A 7,716-nucleotide genomic window follows, 5' to 3' on the forward strand; every position below is an offset into this window, starting at 1 on the left:
CTCGAATCAAGCTCTTCGGTGATGTGTGAGGAATCTGTTGCATTACATTTGACTTATGTTTTGCTTATAGTTGATAATCGTCTGAGAACACAGCCTCAATGAGACTTTCAAGAATAATTAAAATATAAAAAAAAAATGTCACATCAGTGGTGGGAAGTGTCTGGCGCATGCGCCGTACTGCACATGTAAGTAAGCACTCGTTACTGATTTATAAAGGTACAGCTGTTCAAGCAAAGAGACTGCAGACGAATACATGCTCTATTTGAACGAAAATAAGGGAAAGATTTTGTTAGTCTTTTTGTTCTGTATCAATTTTGGTTTCTTTTTTGTACTCCCTGCAGCATACTCGGTGTTCAATGTTCTGCAAGTCGATGTGTGTGTTGAGACCGCCAGTTATTGTCAACATTTCGACTCATGTTAAAGTGGCACTCCCACTTGGTAACATTTTAAAACACATTTTTTTAATGCCAACGGTCGATATTTGACGTGGCGACTGCGCGCGGATCGCGAGATATCGATAAAAACATGTCCTCAAAAAAGTAAAAGTTTGAATTCCGGTGGCCCACCTAAATTCAGCTTCCGAACATCGAACGTTCGGCACTGGGCCATTGTCAACTAAGCTATGGAGTACGAGTCTACGCTACGCTGCTGTACGCCACAGTACCACTCGCATCGGTGATCGGTCATGCCCCGTGGGGGAAAGCCGAGTCTTACTGACTCGGAGAAAAAACGGAAAACAAAGTTTGCTGATTCCACCAGAATTCGCATAGGTGACTAGCACAGATACGTGCGGTTGATACATAGCGGCCGCCGCGTGTTATGCACGCATACCATGCGGCGGCCGCTGTGTATCGAACCACGCGTAACTGTGTGGCAGACGACAAAATGTAGTCATCAGAAGCGGCTAATATTTTACACGTAAAAACTGATATCTATGTGGTATTGGTTAAAAATATAATAGAACTGACTGAGAATAATGAAAACGACAAAAACTAAGGAGAAGTTTTAAAAAAAGCTTACCTGAAGTGAAGGCATAATGCTGTATATAAAGTTTTCGCCGTGGGAGGTAAAATTGTGTGGTTCGAACTTATTATGGACTCCCTAGAATATCCTAAATCAGCACAACAACCAACCTTCGGGGGATTTCGGGTCATAATCAGAAACGATCGTAAAACTTCGGGATGTGAAAAATACGCTCGGGAAATGACATGTTTTTATCGATATCTCGCGATCCGCGCGCAGTCGCCACGTCAAATATCGACCGTTGGCATTAAAAAAATGTGTTTTAAAAATGTTACCAAGTGGGAGTGCCTCTTTAATATGCGCCTTGAAAGTGAAAGACTTAAATTTTTGCTCAAACTTTCCTCAAGGAATCTTTGAACCATAGTCTTTGAACAATCAGGAATAAAAATCCGGGGTCACCGTGCGGCAAATTTTGGTACTAGAGAAACAAATTACCCAAGATTTACCGATACTTGAAATTCAAAATGGCCGCCATCCTTGTTTTAACTTTATTGAGAAAAATAAAATTGTCGATTTCCGAAAACTAAGACTGTGAAAATTTTAATTACATCAAAACTTTTAAAATGAACCCCCACAAGAGGTAGATCAGAAAAGAATTGTAAAAGTTTTAGAGTCCGAATATCTGTCCCCGAGGCGCATTGTACCGTGCATGTAATGTTAACGAACGACAATGCTCATGGTATTCTTATTGAATGTATATATAATAAAGTCATTTCATCAGATTTTGTGGTGAACAGCAAAAGGCTTCATTTAGTAAACGGAATAAAATACTGTAAATCTGGCCAGGGCATGCAGGTGATGAAATAGCCATAGGTTGAAAAGAAAGGATACCGAGTTAGCTGCGAGCATCTTACACACTATCCCATTCACAATCGAAGCGTATACAAACAGACTGAAGCTTTAAAAAATATCGACGCTATATTTGACGACACATTTCTGTATAAACAACATTACTACCCAACTGTGCATGTCAGGAAAATTTGACATCCACCGTGACGCAAAACAGTCTCCCGTCTAATAGCGTCCTCAACGATAAAAGTAATTTTTTTTTTTTTCATCAAGCCTGGTGATTGCTGAAGAGTGCCACCTACGAGTCGGACTAGTACTGCTTAAGGAAAGCTGTGGAGAGTAGAAAGATGATGAAGCAACTGTTGTCCCTTTTCGGGCAATTTTCGTCTGAAGTCCTATATTGCTGTCCAAGGTCTTCGCTGACTATTCGGAGAGCGACCGTCTCTCCATGCTACGCCAAAAACGGCGTGTGGACGGACTAGACGTCTCAGTGCTCAGCTGCGTTCTCTGCAGGAATAAAGTAAGTAACTTCAACTCCCGATGGTAGCACCCACAGGAAAGGAGAGGCTGTGTACCTAATGCTTATTCCGCAAAATTTAAAAACACCTCTCATCTAGGATTTTCAACAAAACGACATTCTACATCATGACAACTATTAGGAGAAAACAAAACCAAAAACACTCCCTACTTTATAAAATCTAGGAGTGCTTGAAAAAATTGCAAATACAGTTACAACCAGGTCGATGTTGAATAGAGCAATGAGATTGTCTTGACATATCAGTGTAATATATTGTCTGTAACATCTCTTTCTGTTACACTCTGGAGAAACATGATAAGTTCTAGGAAGAGAGTGTACATGATGACGTTCTTCTTAAAAATCTAATTCTTAACTTAGCGCTGATGTGGCTGTACATTATTACCAGATTCCAAAGGGATAATCTAAGCCTTTCACGGATCAGATTTTGCAAAAAGTACCCCTTTTTCTCGTTTTCACGGACCTTGATGGTAAACAAAAACTCCGCCTTCTCCATTATTTGGGGAACACACATGTGTGTCCATTTTCCCCGACAGTGCCACCACCTGCAGCTGGCTTCAACTTCATAGAGAATGTAAATTACACTGCTGTAACAGTGCTGAGACTACGCTGCAGAAAGAGCTGCTGTGGAACAAAACACGAGGCCGATTCGATTCCACCGATAATTTCATGATACAATAGCCAAGGTCAAAACTACACACCTTCCTGAAATTAATGACCCCGGATGTCTCCACACTACAAGTATACATCACGGAATTGAAAGAAACACTAAAAATATCGTTTGTAAAACTTTTTTCATTTTTCACCAAACAACAATAGTACTGTTACTGATAAAGAACTCGGAAATATGACAAATCATGCAGACGTGTTTGGGGTTAAATCAGTTAATAAAAAGATAAGGAGTATGAACGGAGCAATGGTTCCTCAGAACACTTCTTAGTGAGGTTGTTGACATTTGTGAACTCAGGGCGAGTGTATGGAAACCCCTTCACCATTTTCGTTTTGTAGTTATAAATATGATTTACTTATCATTTCAGTGAGAAATTTGGTAAAATTACGGGAAGCCCCAGTAAAAGTTATTAAATTTTATTTATTACCGCCTTAGGAAATCAATCAATTTAAAAAGGTTACAATCAGTTGTTATTCCAAACAGATAAGCATAGGTAGGTAGGTAGGTAGGTAGGTAGGTAGGTAGGTAGGTGGGTTGGTGGGTGGATGGGTTGATGGATGGATAGATAGATAGATAGATAGATAGATAGACAGATAGATAGATAGATAGATAGATAGATAGATAGATAGATAGATAGATAGATAGATAGATAGATAGATAGATAGATAGATATATGTCATAGACAGACAGACAAATAGGTAGGGAGGTAGGTAGGTAGGTAGGTAGGTAGGTAGGTAGATAGGTAGACAGACAGATAGATTGATAGATAGATGGGTATAGGTAGGTATAGATAGAGAGATAGTTTGATAGATCGACCTATAGATCTATAGATAGATAACTGGTAGGCTATTGTTTAAGGTACGGTCATCCCAGGGTAACGCCCACTAGACCTCTCTTGACACTCTTACTATTCCAATCATTGGGAAACACTCTAACGAAGTTCAAGTTCCTAAAAAGCAACCTTAAACAGTTAAATGATTTTCGTCCCGTTGCATTAACTTCTCTCGTTATGAAAACACTAGAAAAAATTATAAAATCATTATTGTTTCGAAGATAGAACACAAACTCGACCCTCTTCAGTTTGCGTATCGTCCTGGAAAAGGGGTAGAAGATGCTAAGCTTTTAGTTTTGAACACGTTGTATAAACATCTAGAAAAGTCAGGTGCATATGCAAGAATACTCTTTGCAGATTTTTCAAGTGCTTTTAATACTATTCAACCGCACATTCTCGCAGAAAAACTTCTGTTGAATTTTGACGATGGTCGCCAACTAGTGCTCTGTATTATCGATTTTCTTACCAGTAGATCACAAACAGTGTTTGTCAACGGTCGCATGTCCAATTTGATACATAGTTCAACTGGGTCTCCTCAGGGCTGTGTCCTTTCTCCTTTTCTTTATATCCTTTACACCGTTTATTGTAGAAGTACGCACGAGGATGATCATCTTGTTAAGTTCACGGACGATAATGCTTTACTTTCACTTTTAATGGAGTCAGAGTATCATCATGGACCCGCTCTCAATCAGTTTGTTGACTGGTGTGACCAATCATATTTGAACTTGAACATCACGAAAACAAAAGGAATGGTCATTGGTTTCAGGAGATGTGGACACAGGAGTGAGAGACTATCATACATAATCAAGAAGTGGAAATTGTATCAACTTATGCTTATCTGGGTTCTATTTTTGATGATAAATTAAAATGGGATTCCAGCATTGATGCCATAGTGAAAAAGGATCAGCAGCGCTAAGATCATTTCCATATGCGCCAACATAATCAGTACTACTGAGAGAAATTTGTTTTGTTGTGCCAACAGCTGCTCCGAAGGGCTCACTCTGTAATATCATGTAAAACCCATGTTTTATCTTCAGAGTTTGTTTTACTTCCTTCCAGTCGGCGTTTTCAGTCACCGGCTTGCAGGCCAAATCGGCGCAAGCATTCTTTTATTCCAACCGCAGTGCGACTTTTAAATAAAAGAAATGATGCCAAGCTTTTATCCAGTGTCTGTTTTTTTATTTTTATTTATTTTCTATTTTGTCAGATTTCTTGTCCGTACGTGTATGTGTTCTTCAGTCACCATTTAATTGCCCAGTGTTTGGGATGAATGAAGTATTAATTGATTGATTGATTCATTGATAGTTACTGTCAGGGCCCTCTTTAGAACACACCATGGAATCTCTGGATATCTGGTGTGATTATTGACTGTCACAGAACTATTTCGACTTTATAATGCTATGTTGACATGGTTTCGAAGTCAAGAATTGAACTTCGTGTATATATCATATATGGAGCTGCTTGAATTGTCGAACATCGGGATTCAATCTTACTGTAGGACTGATCAAATCATGAAACACCTTGCAGCGAGTCACAATTATTGCTTAAAATGGATTTTGCAAGTTAAAACGGGAATAGCAACACTCAACCGCGGCGTTTATGCAAAATAACTAGGGCGAGAAACAATTATTTTTGGCAGAAGATTCACTCTACCCCGGACAGTAACCTTGACCTAACTTTGAATCAACATAGATAGTAGTCATCTCCAGCACAGAGTAATATCATAGACTGTCTATGATATTGGCACGCAGTCCATGTAGCCGACAATGAGATGCAAATGATATGCGGTTAAGGTCTCCTCAATTAACTTTCAGCTGGTTCTTCACTTTCTACTATTTTTATAGTATTTTTTACAAAGGCACAGACTTATTCTACCTGCAACTTAAAACTGATAGTGATTTTGTAGCTCATTCTTTACTATTTTTCATAGTTTTTGGTAGCCGGTAACAGACACTTCGTGTTCGTGTCGGCTACATGGACGATCTGCCATGATATAACTCTGTGTCTCCAGTAAATCATAAATTTTCCGTGCGTAGTCGAGGTGACCTTCAGAAGTCAGATCACGTGACATCTGCTTCATGTTCACTTTGCAGGCCAGCTTTCCAGGAAAGCTGTGACCACGGTCACTTGGAGTGACCGTGGTGTGACTAACTTATAGTGCTTCAAAAACATTTCGAACAAATGCATCGGCACACTAGTGCCAGCCTGTCATCAAAAACTCAAACGCTCATCAGTGTGAGGTCAGAGACAAGTATAATCGCATTCTTAGAGTGCAAGTCGCTCATTGAAATATGTAACCGCTAATTCATCACAGCCGATATACTTTAAATACTATTTGTATATATTTTCAAAAATTTTATGCACAATTGTTTATTTTTGTTTCATTTTAAATATGACCTCATTGCATGTTTATTTTTTATTGCTTGTTTTGTGTGTTGGTGATTATTCAACAATAATATATTTACAACGGCTTTGTTCACTTTTGTTACCCTGACATATTTAACCCAAGAGTCTTCTTTATTTTCATTGTAAATTTATTTGCTTTTAATCAATGCACGGGAACTATCTAGTGAATGTATTGATGTAGAGCAATGAAATTCAAAAAGAGTCGCTGTGCAACTTCAATAGGAACTATTTGATTTCTTTCATCAAGGGAAAAAACGTTATGTCGAAATTCAAATCTGTAAATTTCTCGGAAGGAATCACCAGAGAATGTCAAAGAAATCGTGAGGGGAAGAATGCAACCGGATTATGAATTTTACAATTTTATCAAAGAAAGAATGCTATTAATTGAGAAACAAATCAGTGTACAGAATCAACATAAAATTAAAAGGGCTGGGAAAAAGTGAAACTTTTGTAGAAAATACATGACACTGTAAAAGGCCAATCGCAAAGCATGTTGTTGAACTTGAACTTGAATACATACATTCGAGTGGTAGCTGGCTGAAAATGCAATATTTTGTGAAACCAAAGCTACATTGATATTGAGAGAATCCCAACCCCTGTGACTTGTAGCCTAAGGTAGGTGTGTACAGTAATGGCGGTAATGGCGAAATGGAAATATAATAAGCGCTAAGTTTGACAAACGTATGGCGAAATGGAAATATAATAAGCGCTAAGTTTGACAAGCGTATCACAAAATGCATTTACAGATTTCCAGGTTAAAGGAAGAAGAGATCTTGTTATTTTGTTACATGTTTAGATATGAATTTATCCATCCGAGTACTAAGTATTAAGCTTGTTTATACAGTGTGGTATTTGTTTGCAGAGCTCATTGAGAATAGTACAATGCTTGTTTAAAATATGTCTACTTCTTTTACTAAAGCTATAAATGATAAATAATAACAATTAGCTATACTTTGTTTTGTTTGATTGCGGAACGGTTAGCGGACAAATTCTCCCTGGCGTCATTGGCGTTCTATCTAACAGGTGTCATTCTATACATTAATACTTTGACTGGTTATGTTGGGCACAGTGCACAGACTGTGATTTATACAGTAGTCCCTAGTAACCTAGAGGGTCGTGTATGGTTAGGGTTAGGATTTAGTGCACAAGTAGAGTCCCCGAAAGCCCTTTTAGTTCGTATCCAGAGGTCCGTGTTTACAAGCTCACTAGTATGTTTTTCAAGCAATCATGTTTGTTCGTAATAAATCAGCGTACCTGATGCTCTCGTTTCATGACATAAATAGCAATAAAACGATCACGTAATGCACACAAATAGCACTCGACAAGATAGTTTCATCTTGTCCATATTTGGTAACATCTGTTGTCTTTACGGATTAATCTGGACACATTGCCCTCGTTTGCTGTACGCAGCTCTATCTTCTACCATATGGTGATGCGCCCTCAACGGTCTCTCTAGCAAGT

This window comes from Ptychodera flava, chromosome 4 (assembly GCF_041260155.1).
Source record: "Ptychodera flava strain L36383 chromosome 4, AS_Pfla_20210202, whole genome shotgun sequence".
NCBI classification, from domain to species: Eukaryota; Metazoa; Hemichordata; class Enteropneusta; family Ptychoderidae; genus Ptychodera; species Ptychodera flava.